This window comes from Balaenoptera acutorostrata, chromosome 1, assembly GCF_949987535.1.
Source record: "Balaenoptera acutorostrata chromosome 1, mBalAcu1.1, whole genome shotgun sequence".
Lineage (NCBI taxonomy): Eukaryota > Metazoa > Chordata > Mammalia > Artiodactyla > Balaenopteridae > Balaenoptera > Balaenoptera acutorostrata.
Genome location: NC_080064.1, coordinates 66,738,493 through 66,754,783, shown reverse-complemented (window position 1 = coordinate 66,754,783; position 16,291 = coordinate 66,738,493). Strand labels below are relative to the sequence as shown.

At 44.3% G+C, this 16,291-nt stretch overlaps 1 protein-coding gene and 1 pseudogene across 1 annotated transcript in view; one reads left to right on the top strand and one right to left on the bottom strand.

The window, feature by feature from the left end:
- Nucleotides 1-16,291, bottom strand: part of ST6GALNAC3 (ST6 N-acetylgalactosaminide alpha-2,6-sialyltransferase 3) — a 566,847-nt gene that overhangs the window by 477,077 nt on the left and 73,479 nt on the right. The window lies entirely within an intron of this gene.
- On the top strand, nucleotides 5,889-6,722 carry LOC102997329 (protein arginine N-methyltransferase 5-like; annotated as a pseudogene).

Sequence of the window (16,291 nt, the reverse complement as noted above, 5' to 3'; positions counted from 1 at the left end):
CTTCCACGTTTATAACTGTGTATAGTCACACCGTGTTAGGCCTGGCCATGCCGTGATGGCAGGGACCGTCCAGTGTGCCTACCACTCTACTTCCAGGACTTATAACACATAACAGGAGCTCAATACGTTGACTCATGGGTGTCTTGACAAAACCCTCACAAGCCTCATCTCATTTAATCCTCACTACGCCACTGGAAGGTAGGTGCCATTATTCCCCCCGTTTTATCAAGCGAAGAAACTGAGGCTTGAAGAAGTCAATTAATTTAACCACGTCTCACAACAGAGAATTCAAACTCCAGCCAGACGTGCCTGACACCAAAGCCAGGCCATTAACCGTTAGGCCATACCCAGCTCCAGCTCTCAAGCAGAAGGCATGGAGGCAGGAATCAAATGGCATGTTGTGGTACAGAGAGACATCGAGATACAATGGATAATGCATGTGCAACAGATTCAAGTTAAGCTCTTACTGCCAGTTGCCTGAAAGTGGGCTGAGCACCTCTGATATGAGTCATTTATTCTCACAATCATACCATGGATTTGGACTTATTATCTCTGCTTTACAGTCAAGAAAGAGACTCAGAGAAGCTAAGTAACATGCCCACTCACACAGCTGGTGAGCAGCAAAGCCAAGGTGAGCTGTAAGTCTGGACAATGGATTTCAGAGGATTCGGGAGCACGCTTTCTGAAGGTCTCTTTTTTTTTTTCTTGGTCCTATTCCCCAAGCTAAGTGCTGACTGTCTTTGGCCAATTGACATTGACAAATGTCCATTTCTAACAACTTTTTCTGACCAACTCTGATCTTCACTTAAGGGTTTATGATGAAAGCCTGATAATATTTAACTGAAACAATAATGGGCACCACTATGATTAAATAGCATTTAGAAAAGGCAAACCAACAGAAATGCACAGACTTAGCATTAGGCACTATGTTAAACTGGCATCTGTACAGACTGTGTCCAAATCAAGGGGTGGCCTTTCAAGGCAAATTATGTGGCTCATTGCTGGGGCAAGTCAGAGTTGGAATAGCCAAATTACAGTTCAGCTCCTCAGTAAAATTGAATTTGACACCTCTTTCCTCAGGAGATTGGGAATTATCTTCCCAACATGTACTTTAGAACATCAGTGTGAGCCCATCTGCTATCTAAATTTAGATCTCAATACAGTATGTAAAGCATCTTTCTGCTGTGGTCATTAGCAGAGAAAAAACCTCCAAAGGTCCCATCATTAAATGAAGACCCACGGCATCTATTCCATCCTCTAAGGAACCTGTCATTTCTTCTGCTGCTTTTAGTGAAGGACTGAGGGGAGGGGGCTGGGAAGCAAGCAGAGAAACAGTGTGACAGAGGGTCAGGAGACCCAGATGCCGGCCCCACTCTGCCGTACACTAGCTCTGTGACCTTAGTCAAATAGAAAAATCTCAGGGTCACAAAGAATCTTTAAGGTCCGTTAGTTCAGACACGTTACTGATGTTTGAATCCCTTTAATAACATCACTGCTAAGTGTTGATTCGGTTTACCCTTTACACTCAAGTGGTAGAGAAATCGTTACTTCCATTCCCTCTCCAGTGCTCTATAACGTCTGAGAACCCTGGAGAAGGCATCGTAACCCAAGTCTTGAAGGTTGGAGAGAACCTGAGGTCTGAAGGGCAACTAGCTCTTAACAATACTGGAGAGCAGGAAGAGGTCACGAGCCCATGTCTACAGAAAGAGTTATTAATTATTAATCAAGGTTAAGTGATTATGTAACGTTCCAAAAAATAAAAAGCAAAAGAGGAGTCCTTGACATAAGTGGCTTGCCTGTAGAATAAAAAGAAAGCTCTTAAAACGCTGAAACCATGTTTTCCACATTAAAAGTTTGACCGTAGAGAAAAAGATATTTAAAGTATAACACCTACATATAATAAATATAATAAATTGATCATATAGCAAGCTACTCCAGTTGTGGTTGTGGACTGGTGAAGGTCTACAAATTGTTTTCAGGCTACAAGGAGACAGGAGTTTGCTCTAGAATGTAAATCAACTTTGTCACGAAGCGAGCTTACTGTTTGCTTCAGTCAATGTGTGTGTGGGGGAGTGTGCATGCCACGACTTTCTCAATGAAGGAAGCAGTGCATTGATTTACATTCCGGTGCAAGCCCCTTATCTTGGTTCAGACAGTGACAAACAGTTCCCAGACTGGCTACTTCATGGAGCACTGTCGGAGACTAATAAGGTAGCATTTCCCAATGGGACTCTGATGAACCTGTAGCATCTCTTCCTTCACTCTGTGAAGTACAACTTCCCCAAACCACCAAAAGCAGGAACATCTGTTGTCTTATTCAGAAGCTGATGCACTGTCTTATCTAGACTACGGTAGAGCCTTCTAGCAGGTCCCCCTGCCTTCAAACTATTCTGACACACGTTCAAGCCAGCCTCCACACTGCTACCACAGGAATTGCTTTGAAACATATCTAGACAATTACTCCCCTGCTTAAATTCTTTTGAGAGCTCCGCAACACCTACTGCATTAGCTTTAACCTTTTGAGTTTAATCACCAACCATTCCCTTCTACCCCTTGACCTCCGCAAATTATTAGTCATTTTCTGAACACATTACATACTTTCATCCACCTGTGCTTTAACTCATATTGTCTCCTCTACTTGAAATACTCTTTCCCTTCTAATCCACCTATAAACTCCTGCTCATCCTTTAATAGCCAGTTCAAATAATGCCTCCTCTGAAAGTCTCAACAACCATCCCAGAAAGAACTGTGTATTCAGACCCTCTGTGGGGTGTGTGGGGGGGGGGGCGAGGGATAGTTCAGTGCCATAATTAACAGGGCAGGCTCTGGCTCTGGAACCTGACTCCACAACACCTATCTGCATAACTTTGGGCAAGTTATTTAACATCTCCTGCCTCAGTTTCCCCATCCGTAAAACAGGAACAATGACAGTACTTCCTTCAGAGGGTGGATGTGAAGATTAAGTTAACTAACTCATGTAAAGCATTTAGCACAGTGCCTCACATATAGTAAGTATTCCTATAAATTATTGAGTCAGGCCAATTAACTTCTCTAGCCTAGGAATTTGAAACCCAGTGACAGGGGCTCTTGGTGTTGAGGCACCTTTATGCACCTTTATATAGTCTGGAGAGCAGGTCCATCAATGTCTGCTGCTGCAGTTTCTGGGATTGCCCTTGGTCCCTACCCAGCCTGGGCTGGATGCTTAGGGACTGATTCATTCTTTGAGTAACTCCAGGATCTTTTAAAAATTTTAGTTTCTTCTTCTTCTTCCTCTCCCCCTCCTCCCCTTGCTCCCCCTCTAATCCCCTCCCCCTCCTTCTTATCCTTCTTCTTTTTTTATTTTTTAAAACTTAAGCCAGGAAGAATCAGCCTCTCTCTTGCTTACAGGTACCTTAGTTAGTGCAGGGATAACAGTAGCTATCGTATTGCTTATAAGGATTAAAAAAGATAATGTACAAAGCACTTAGAGCAGTGCCTGTCAGTGAGTAAGTACCTGGTAATTAGTAGCTTTTACTATTATCTAATGATAGCTCTTGATATTTACCTAGTGTTTTATAATGTAAACTACACACTCCTGTGTTGCTTGCTTATTCTCCTTAACAAATCGGTAGCCACAGTTTATGGATGAGGAAATGGCGATGTTTAGGAGTATGCCCAAGATCATGAAGGTGGCAAGTGGCTGAGCTGGGAGCCCTACCAAGGCCCTTTGCTGACAAGTGCAGGGTTCTCACCACTGGTTCAGGCTCCCATGTGGTTTAAGCAGGGATGAGTGGTGATGGAGTGGGGAGGCGGTTTCCTTTCCCACTTTCTGGGAATAAGAGTAGAGATAGGAAAGCACAGACACTTTCTAGGGGACAGAGCAGAAAAGTCTGAATTGAAGATGATGTCTCTTTCTGTGGTTATGATGAGTTAGGTTGGAGAATTTAGGCCTGGAGTCTTTTTCCGAACTGCCTTCTGAGCCACGGACAGTGCCTAGAGTCAGCCTGTTTCTAGCTTCACCCATCTATAATATATCCTGCTGCATTTACTGAACAATCATTTTATTTAGAGCCTTTCATGTGCCAGACGCTGTGTTAGGGACAGAGATGAAAAGATAAATGATACCCATTAAAAGGTCTATCTTTTAAAAGCTCACAATATGTTGGAGAAATCAGACATGAAAACAGTTAAGTATAATACAATATAGTATCAGAGAGCTGAAAACAAGTGTTTGGGAACAGGGGGCAGAACCACACTGCACAGACACCCACCTTTGCTGAGAAAGGGGACTGTTTAGTAAGCCAGCAGGATCCCATTAAAGATCCATTATGTTCCCATTTGACAGGTGAAGACTCTGACCGTGGAGCCTTGTTTGCCCAACGTCTAACCAGGCTTATAATTGGTGGAGTCAGGTGTCAACCTAAGTCTCTGAAATTAAAGCAGGAACTCTGAGACTCCCCACTACGCTGCCTGTTTCCCAAGACAATGGGTCCAGGAAATCGCCTCTAAGTATTCTCACTAAGGTGTCAAAAATAAACAAGGATCCCTTCTTTATTACCTTCAGAGGCCACCTGGTGGGTGGATGTGAGCCAGCATCTGCAGCCACATTGCTGAGGCTTGGGTCCTGCCTCCCCCACTTATTAGCTTTGTGACTTTGAACAGGCCACTTAACCTCTTTGGGCCTCTTAGTGGGTTACTGTGAGGACTAAGTGAGTTAATATATGTAAAGGACTTAAAACCATGCCTGGACCGAAAGACCTAGAACAGCAAACAAACACAATACTGAAAAACAAAAAAATTAGAGGAATCACACTAAATGATTTCAAAACTTACAGTAAAGCTACAGTAATCCAAACAGCACAGTATTGGTGAAAGAATAGACACGTACATCAATGGAACAGAATAGAGAGCCCAGAAGCAGATCTACACAAATAGTCAAGTGACCTTTGACAAAGGAGCAAAAGCATTTCAATGGAGAAAGGATAGTCTTTTCAAGTAAAGGTGCTGGAACAACTGAATATCCACATGCAAAAAAAAAAAAAAAAAAGCTAAACACAGGGCTTACATCTCTCATAAAAATTAACTCAAACTGGGCTTCCCTGGTGGCGCAGTGGTTGAGAATCTGCCTGCTAATGCAGGGGATACGGGTTTGGGCCCTGGTCCGGGAAGATCCCACATGCCGCAGAGCAGGCGGGCCCATGAGCCACAATTGCTGAGCTTGCGCGTCTGGAGCCTGTGCTCCGCAACAAGAGAGGCCACGATAGTGAGAGGCCCGCGCACCGCGATGAAGAGTGGCCCCCGCTTGCCGCAACTAGAGAAAGCCCTCGCACAGAAATGAAGACCCAACACAGCCAAAAATAAATAAATAAATAAATAAAGTGGCTGTGAAATTTAGCTCTGGTTTAAAAAAAAAAAAAAATTAACTCAAACTGGATCACAGACCTGAATGTAAATGCAAAACTATAAAATTTTTAGAAGAGAACAAAGGAAAAAATCTAGGCTACCTTGGGTTTGAAGATGAGTTTTTTAGAGGCATCACCAAAAGCATGATCTAAATTGGACATTATTAACATTAAAAACTTCTGCTCTGCAAAAGACTGTTAAAAGAATGAAAAGAGAAGCCAGGGAAATTTGCAGGTATTTGCAAACACATATCTGACAAAGGACTTGTATCCAAAGAACTCGTATCCAAAGAACTCGTGAAACTCAACAGTAAGAAAGCCCAATAAAATGGACAAAAGATCTGAGCAGAGATTTCACCGAAGAAGGTATATAGATGACAAATAAGCCTATGAAAAAAATGTTTTACATCATTATTAGGAAACTACAAAATAAAGCAACGAGATACCACAGCATACCTTACAGCCATACCTATCAGAATGGCTAAAATACAAAAAAGAAAATTGACGATGCCAATTGCTGGCAAGGGGCCCCTGGTGAACGCTTCCCCGCGGGCAGCCAAGCAGGCTGACTGGCGGATAAAGCTGTACGCTGCGGAGAAGAACCCAAACGCTGTGGTGACGCTGGAGAACTGGCAGTTTGAAGAATAGGGAAAGAAGCCAGGTGACAGCAGTCTCATTGGACATGTGGGAATGGGCGGCTCCAGAGAAAGCGGGTACCATTGTCAGTGAGCTTCTGGGGTCCTAAGCTGATAATGAGCTGTCACTGGGAGTGCCTGGATGGAGCCCAGCGCTTCCTAAAAGATGATGGCGTGAGCATCCCTGGGGAGTATACCTCCTTTCTAGCTCCCATCTCCTCCTCCAAGCTGTACAATGAGGTCCGAGCCTGTCGGGAAAAGGACCGCGACCCTGAGGCGCAGTTTGAGATGCTTTACGTGGGACGGCTGCACGATTGCCACCAGCTGTCTGCACCCCAGCCCTGTTTTACCTTCAGCCATCCCAACAGAGATCCCATGATTGACAACAACCGCTACTGCACCTTGGAGTCCCCCGTGGAGGTGAACACAGTGCTGCAATGGGTTTGCAGGCTACTTTGAGACTGTGCTTTATCAGGACATCACTCTGAGTATCTGTCCAGAGACTCACTCTCCTGAGATGTTTTCACGGTTTCCCATCCTCTTTCCCATTAAGCAGCCCATTACCGTGCGTGAAGGCCAGACCACCTGTGTGCGTTTCTGGCGATGCAGCAATTCCAAGGTGGTGTGGTATGAGTGGGCTGTGACAGCACCACTCTGTTCTGCTATTCAGAACCCCACAGGCCGCTCTTACACCATCGGCCTCTAGCCCTGCCTGCAAGTGTCTAGAGCCTTGGAAGCAGCTTCAGGTTCTGCCCCTGTAGCACAGAAGGTGCAGTAAGTACACCATGGGCTCTGATTTGCCTTGCCCATCAGAAAGGAGCTTTTCAGTCCACTTTCCTGCCTTACGTCAAGATGGGCAAAGGATGAGAATTGCAGGGCTCACGCCACCAATCTGTGAAGACTTCAGGCCAAGGCATGAGGAATTCGTGTTGGATCTGCGGCTACGCCAACAGGCACTCAGGCTCAAGTGCTCTCTGGGATAGCCCTGAGAACATGTGGATTGAACAAACTTTCAGCCCTTTTCCCTGCCCATCTCTGTTCCTATTTTGATGATTTTGTGTAAGGCAGAAATACAAATAAAGTGAGGTTATGGCCTTTCCTGCTCCAAAAAGAACAAAATCAGTGGATTGGGGAAGGGTTAAATAGGTGAACTGGTGAAGCACAGAGAATTCATAGGGTGATGAAGCTATTCTCTATGACACTGTAATGGCGATGCCTGCATTTCTCAAAACCCACAAAGAGTGAACTTTAATATATGTAAATTATTTTTAAATCATGTAAAAGGTTAGGGAAATCCCAAGACGAAATGCAGAATGTGACCAAACAATCTAACTGTATTACAAACGTATGAAACAACCTCACTGAAAGGAGTGGAGAAAAAAAAAAAAACGGTGCTCTCTAAGCAACTTTGGAAATAAGGAGTCTGTAGAACTACAGCAAAGGAAACTGTACATAAGCAGCACCGTACTCTAGTGGATAAAGCTATTTTCCATGGGGGTCTTGTCAACAATTCTGACACTGCTATACATGCATACTGGAACTGAACAATTAAGTAAATACATGGCGGATGGTGGGAGCCAAGTTTACCGTACTGTTGGAGTAGGAGATCACAGATCTCCCAGGGGAGGAGGCCAGAATGGTCCACGTGGTAACGGATTAGAACTGGAGACATCAGTATGCTCATGTTTAGCTTAATACAGATACAGATGGTTACATACAGATCAATTTATAAATTAGTACATACACATACATTTCCCTGCTCTGTCCGCTGAGAGGGCCTCTAAGCGACAGCAACCCTGTAGCCACAAGAACACTTAGTGCCCAGATCTTGGTTTTAATACCACCCTCGGAGAAATGATTGATTCTAGAACTAGGGCAGGAGATGCTAAGATGAGCCTGGAGAATCTTGTGTCAGAAAATAAGAAAGTACTCAAAGGAACAACAACCATCTCACAATGAGAGAAGTAGGTCAGAGGACACAGAGCAATGGAAAGAGCTCCCGGTGGCCAAAGCTGGAACAGTCTGAGTAACAAAGTCAAGTAATATTTTATGATAACCCGAAGTATAAAATAAATCTCCATTAATATCCATACTGATGTAAATAAACAACTGAATAAATAAACACATGGATGAGAAGAGATAAATTGCCTGGGCAGGAGAACTGCAAAGAATTTGTGTAGCTACTCTGCCCTCAAGAAGGTGAAGCATGGGGCTTCCCTGGTGGCACAGTGGTTAAGAATCCACCTGCCGATGCAGGGGACATGGGTTCAAGCCCTGGTCCGGGAAGATCCCACATGCCGCGGAGCAACTAAGCCCATGCGCCACAACTACTGAGCCTGCACTCTAGAGCCTGCGAGCCACAACTACTGAAGCTCACGTGCCTAGAGCCCATGCTCCCCAGCAAGAGAAGCCACTGCAATGAGAAGCCCGTGCACCACAATGAAGACCCAACACAGCCAAAAATTAATAAATAAAATAAATTTTAAAAAAAAAAGGAAGGTGAAGCATAACTCCCCACTCCTAAGTGCGGGCTCCACTCAGTGACTTTTTTCCAAGAACATAGTCTGGATACGGGGGTAGTAACTTTACAGGAAAGAAACCTGCTAAACACTACTTCAGCTAGGTGACAAAGGTCAACATCAACCATGACAAGTCATGTGGACAGTATGTGCCCTTGATAGGATGTGATGGGAATGACATTTTATCTCTGAGGTCTTCCTCTCAAAATCTGTAACCCCACTCTAATCATGAGAAAACCTCAGACAAATTCCAACGGAGGGACATTCTACAAAACACCTGACCAGCGCTCTTCAAAACTGTCAAGGTCATCAGAAGCAAGGAAAGTCTGAGAAACTGCCATAGCCAAGAGGCTCTTAAGGAGACATAACAATTAATATGATGTGGTATCCTAAATGGAACCCTGGAACAGAAAAAAGCACAGGGGGTCAAAACTAAAGACATCCGAATAAAGTCTGGGCTTTAGTTAATAATAACGTACCAACATTGGTCTACTAACTGTGACAAATGTGCCACGCTAATTGGTTAATAATAAGGGAAACTGGGTATAGGGTATATGAGAACTCTGTACTGTCTTCACAGTTTTTCTGTAAATCTAAGCCTGTTCTAAAACATAAAGCTTATTAAAATAAACAAAAATAAACCACGCCTGGAGCATAGTAATGCTATATAATTATTAGCTAGTAAGGATGCTGGTAGTAGTAGTCATGGATCGGGGGTGGGAGGGGCGAATATTTGCTATGTGAGTCCTTTATGCTCTTCCTGTGGAACTTTATTCAAGGAGCCAGAAAGCAAGTTGTCACTGTGCTGGTGGCCAAGCAACGACCACTCCCAAAACCTATACCCCCAACAGGAATAGCACTGCCAGCAGCTCTACTGATTAACACTGGTGACTTTCTAGGGGGGAGTCACCCCTCATTCTTACAAGTAAAGGGCAAGTCACCTCACACATCCTCCAAGGCTGACAAATTTTTTAAAAAAAGATTGGTGTAAATGCAAAGATGTCTATAAAGAGATGCCTTGTAATCTGGAGGAACTTCTGACCAAGGGTCAAGGAACTGACCCCACACAGCAGCTGCCAGATGACCTGGAAACCCCAGAAGTCAGAATGGTGGTTTTTTTTAAATGGTAGCACTCCCTGATGTATTGAGTGAGTGAAATATGGCTTGCATTTCCCTTGCTTGAAATTTTAAATCCTCTCTAAATGGAAAATCTCCTGTCAGGCTGACCCACACCAACCATGGGTACTCTCCAGCTCTCCCAAAGTAAACAGGATCAACACAGAAGATCAAGTCTTCATCTTCCACCAACCTCCATACAAACCTGCTGCAGCCACATTTACACCAAGTATGGGGGCAAAGGAGAAGAGCAGACTGGAGGTACAGCACTTCAAAAGTAGACGTTGCTTCTGCAAGTGTAAAAAAGCCCCAGGGCTACAATCACATCTCATTGATGAAACACAAATAAGCAGGGACTGACTATGCTTAATTTACAACAGAAGTTTCCAGATACTAATCTTCCCATTCCTGTCTGGGCTGGAGAGTGTTATGTTCATAACACACCTTGAGAATGGAAGCTGAGACACAAAGTAGCATCTTAAATGCAGTGTGCTTCTGGGGACTTCAACTGAGAAGCAACCAGTTTTTCCCAGGTACTATCGCTTTAAGAGTGACAAGAGTGCCCTCTAGTGGGAAAGAAAGGGTCCTGCATGCAGGGTATAAACCTTGTGCCCGACACCTCGCTAACCTGACCTTCGCAGGTTGCGTTCATGCTGTTGGTTCCTGCTCTCTGTTTTCTCCTTTTCATTATCTTGATGGTGTTCCAAGAGAATAGGCCACACCCCATATACAAGAAAATTCGTGGGGGAAATAAATATACCCAATTTCAGGCGGACTGGGCCAGGTTCAGCTTTACTTCTCTCCTGATTAGCATCTACCTGGCTTATAGCTCATCTTCGACACTGAAAAGTCCACTCAAACCACAGACAGCTGATATCTCCTCACCACTAATACAGACCAAGCCAACTCGTTAAGCCAGTAGGAAAGGTCCTAAAGAACACACCCAAATGGGGAAAGTTGCCCATTTCCAAGGGGCCCAACTCTGGGCAAATACCAAAAGGGTGAATATTTCTTGATTTTAACAGACCTTTCTCTCAAAAACAGCAGCCCAGAGCACTACCCCAGATGGAGGAAAATGAGAAATTAAGGGGCTCAGAATCGATGACCTGATATAGAATATGGTTGTCCCCGTCCACTCACTTCCTTTTAGAAGGCAAAAGTAAGTCACTCAAAGAAAGTCATGTTTATTTTTTTTAAACAAAACACATTTTGAGTTCAAAAGTTGGCAACACAGAGCAAGCTATACCAACAACAAAACACAGAAAGGTCTGACTTTAGAGAGTAAAAAGTGGATCGCCTTGCCCGGACTCATTCCATGCTTTATTGAAGTGAATGAGGATTATCCCCAATTGAAATCCCTTCTGTCAAACAGGTTTGTTAACCGGAAGTTACCAGTTGGTCTAATTTGCACACACAGGCAAGTGATGCCCAGAGCTGGGAGCAGGTCTAGTGGGTGGTCCATCTCCCCAGGGGCTCACAGTTACTCTCTAGCCAGCCCATAGCTATAGAGGGACCCAAGGGAAGAGGCAATGGAACGCCTGGCTTAGTTAAAGTTATTCCGGCAGCAGAAAAGGGTAGGGCAGGGGAGGAGAGCATTATCAGTGTCTTTCAAGAACAGGCAACTTCATATGACATGCGAATAGGCAACAGCCACAAGAAAAAACATCACAATAATATTCAAAGGAATGCAAATTAAAGCAATGATGTTATATCATTTTCTACTTATCAGGCTGGCAAAATAAAAAAAGAATGACACATCCGTAACTGAAGAAGATCTAAGGGAAGAGATACCAGAAACTACTGGAAAAGGGAGTATAAAAACGGTCTCCCCGTTTCTGGAGACCAGATGCATCCAATGCCTTAAAAAAATGTGCTGACCTTAAGACCCAGCAATTCCCTTCTGGGAATTCTAAAGAAAGACTTGGACAAGCTTTTCCAATATGAAGATCCCTTTTCCAAAAGTTTATAAATGATCACATAGCAGGACTTAAACTTTGGGCCTCAGATAAATAAGAAAATGGAGACATAACTCAGCAACCAAAATGCATCCAAGAATTAAGAGAAAATGTAGATGGAATCTCCAAGCCTTTTCTCCACTTTTACATGGTCTTTGGCTAATCCCATGATTAGCCCAAACCTCAGAATCATCTGTCACGTTTGTAGCTAGTCCCATGAGTTCAGAGTCACACCCAGGCATTTTATTTCCAATGTGAACACTTCCGGTCTGCTAGGGGCTTTGTTTCTGCCGGAGGCCACGGTCAGCATCCTCAGCGTGTGTTCCCCTTGGTGTAAGCTGGTCATGGTGCAGGCTGCTTAAAGCCTCTGGCTCAGCCTTGGGAATCACACAGGTGCTTCACTCTCAGCATTACCAAAGGCTTGTGGGCATTTCGGAATCGAAGAGCAAGCCCGCTCTCACCTAACACAATGCTTTATAAACAATCCTGACCCTTTCATCCAGAGGAGCTCCACAAACGCATGATATGCACAAAGGCACATGCGTCATCGCACCTGGCGGGACATGTTGAGAAGCTGCTCTTCTGTGATAAATGTTTCCTCTGCATCTTAAATAACCTGGATATTAATAAGCCATTGTTAAGGTGATGGCTGTCAGGCTCTTCTAGAATGGATCAGCCTTGTCCTTGGAAAAGCAAAAAGCTAGAAGCCCAAGTAAACACTTAAGACATGACAATGACAAAAAGACAAGAATAATGAATACCTTCAAAAATATGATCTTCCTGGGAGACTTTATTTACACATTCAGCCATTTTTTGCTCTTTCTCTGGCTCTCAGGATTGAATCCCTTTGACAATTTTTCACTTAGAAAAAGACCAACAAATCCACGACAGAAAGGGAATATTGTTCCATTAATCTGATACCATAAGCCTCATAAATCATTACAAATTTAGATTTCTGCCTTGAGTAGCCAAGTGGAAAGAGCACTAGAACCGGAGTCAGGGAACCTGGATCCTTGTGACCTTGAATCTCAAGAACTGGCTCTGTGACCTTGAGGCTCAGTTGCTTTTCTGAGTTTTGGATTCATTCTCTGTAAAGAAAATGACTAAGCTCCTTTGGACGGTGAATCTGGGATAACAGCTGTAGCAGAGCTGCCGGTGCTACACCACATCCCCATGGGCTTTATTACTTCACCCCTTGCATCTCTTTGCCCGAGGCTGTCTGGCCAGCAGATCCTTCACGTCTCAGGTGGGATAACCCAGAGGCACCTGTGCTACACTGTATCCCAGACCTTCCCGGTGGGATCAAGTGTCAGCTGTCCACAGGGACAGCTTTCTTGATAACACGTCCTTTGCTGACATCCTTCCTCCTGTCTCATTCCTCACTTCCCCGCCACTGTTTTCGGGATCCTCTCCCATATAACTAATGCACCCTGGAATTCTTGTCTCAGGTTCAGCTTCTGTGGAAACCCACACTAGAGCAGGGGGTTATGTGCCTTTCTATCAGGGTCTCGGTCTTTGCAAATGGCCTGTCCTGAAACAGTTACTCTTTCCTTGTGACGTAAGAAGTAGGTAATTTTCTCCAGAGCTGACAGGAATGCAAAGTTTCGAGAGTGACACAGCTTAGCTGTGTATCTCCCTCTAACAGGGGAGTTCTGATGGTCCTCCTGACACCTAGCAGAGTCCTCACCTAGGAATCCCCAACAAAGGCAGAGGGCAATGATCTGAAGACATCACAACACAGGGCCACTCTCCCACTTCCTGGGCTCCCTGTTCCCTCTCTGATGGGGACCCCCAATGTGTTAATACATGCTTAGAAAGAGGCCTAAATGCCAGAAATGTCAGGATTACAGCCCAGAGTGTAACAATGCTACAGAAGTCCCGGCTCCACTGAGACCAAGACAACCCCTGGCTTGGCAGAAATAGGCTCAGCTGCAGCCAAGATCTGCTGAAATAGTCACCTCTGGTTCCCAGCCTGCTGTATGTTCAGGCCACCGTTTGACCATCCCTGGAGAAATCTTTGCACCCAGTCTGAGGTGCTGTCATCATCCAGATAAAACAGATGGAAATTTAGCAGTGAGTGTACACTGTTTACCCATCTCCGTACTCACGCATCTGGAGGTGTTTCACAGTGTCCCACCATCACCCCACCCCTGTGCAAGCCACACTCACAGGGGATCTGCTGGGCCTTGCGAGTTTAAGCAGCGCTGCTTTCCATGGCTGGCTGCAGAAAACTGGCACTATTCACAGAAAATCTTAGATCACAAAGGGAAAGACATGATGAAGAGAGAACATACTAAAGCTCCAAGGAAATTTCAGTAAGGGAGATATGAACGAGCAAAAGGAAAAAGATAGGACGAAACCTCTCCACTCACCGATTTCACCGTCACCAGAAGAAAAGTAAACCTGATTCATCACTGTTGGCTTTACTTGACACCTTTAAAGAAGAGAGGAAGCAGGAACAAAAGAGAAAAGGTAAAAGAGGAAAGTTGAGGTCAACTTGAAAGATGTATGCCTTTCACACCAGAGCACTCAACATAAAAGCCAGTCCCCCAGGCGGTGATTGGTGAAAGATCCCTTCAGGAAATATAAAGAAATTTCCCTTCAGGAAATATAAAGAAGCTCTTAAATTGGGACTGAAAATGTGATCTTCAGTGCTAGAATATCTTAGAGATAATCTAGCCAATCTCTTCATTCTGCAGAGGAGGAAGTACAATCCAGAAATGTACAGGACCGTGTGCGGAAATGTGAAGAAATCTGCATTCTCCTGAGCAGATCTGGCACCACTGCCGGAGTACAAACTCAGGTCATCTCCATGCTCTCGGGAGGGACGTCAAGCGTTCATCTCAAGGGCACAAGTGAGAACCAGATGCTTGGAGAGCACTGCTGCAGTCTACTTGGTGCAGCCTGAGACACAAATGGGGCTTACTCTACTGGAACCCAATGTTGGGTTTGTTCCATTCATTTATAAGTGAATGAAATGAGATTCTTACTTAAGAATCTCACCACATCATCCAAGAAGTGTCACCCAACGTACTAAACAACTCATAAAGGCCCTCCTTTGCTTAAAGGTCTGCTTATAGACTAATAGGGAATGCCAGATCCCAGGAAATATACACCTTTCCACTGCACTTCTTGTACAAGCCTCTTCTTTTAAATGCCTGGACATGGCAGACTGAGACCAACTGAGGAGCCCTGCTCCTCGCTTTACTTAGTTGAATGGCTTTTGAAGGCAAAATCCTGCATTTTTGTCTTTGAAACAAAAATGACTTGATTATTATGTGTCAGGCACAGAAGGATGAAAAAGATTCAGGTCCTAGGACCCCAGATGCCAGAAAGGCTGAGAGCATCATCCACACTGTCCTGATCACCAGGTGCTACACACTGTGCTCCAAATTTCACATGAATTATCTCATCTGGTTCTTGCCACAACACTATGAGGCAGTCACGCTATCCCCATTTCACAGATGGAGAAACTGAGGCTTAGGAAAGGAAAATAACTATGGTTACACAACTAGTACATGGGAATCTGAGGACAAAAGTCTGCCTGGTTCCCAAGCCTTTGCTATCCTACGTCCCAAATAAATATATATTTTTATTCATTTGGTTAATCCCCACCTTGGAACAGAACAAGTCATAGCTGGTGATACATGAATAAATGGAAAAGCTGTATTAGAAAAGGCCTGGGGGATTAGAGAGGGTTTATGAGAGAGAGGACAAGTTATGGATTGGCTGCTGCTGAGTCCCCTGGGGACAGGAGACAGGCTGTGGAAGAGAAAGAATGACACACTTTCTTGTGGCTCAGTGGAAAGCCCATGTCAGCAGCCTTAGAACACACACAGGGCTTAGAGCTGCCCGAGAAAATGTACTTTGCATAAAAGAGAATTGCAATTTCCCAGCATTTGTTTATACATGTGGGAGTGTCTGAATTTTCTCTGAGGGAAGGGAGGGGAAGCAAATAACAAAGAGAAAGAATTAAAGATACTGGGGAAAAAAATTTAAACAGAAATTTTGCTGGGAAGTGGGAAACCTGTTCGCCCAAAAGAGGGGAAGAAAAGAATGAAATGTGCAAATGAAACCAAAAAGAAAATCAACTCATCGAGCCCCTGGCCACCCTCCCATCTCTCAATTCTTAGCCCATCCTCTCCTAACGTAATGAGCAGCTGAAATTTTTGCAACCCAAGCTTTGTAACACACCAGAGAAATGTCTTCTGGGAAAAAAGAAACATTGGAGAATTAAAAGTTCCCGGTAACAGACTGTTGATGTCAAGCATTCACGTCAAAGGCTCAAGCGAGGATGCAGAGGCGTGACAGCACTGCTGCGGTCCACCCTACGCAGCCAAGACACAAACAGGGCTCACTTTACAAGAAGCACAATCTTGGGTTTGTTCCCTTCATTTATAAATTTATTGAGCATATTCCACAGTGACGTAAGAGGCAAACATGAATACTCCAGGATCCTTTTTCAGCTTAAAAGTAACTTTACTGCAAGGCTGACTGTATTTACTGACAAGACAGGTATAAAGAACAACATTCCAAAGAGAGGGATCCTTACAGTGAGAGAAGGGTCATGATTAGAGAAGACTCTTTGGAAGAAATGGTACTTAGGTAGATTCTGAAGGGTGTAGAGAGATGATGTCAGATCAAGATGAAGGGCTAAGAGAAGTGAACAAGAACAAGGAAAGAGC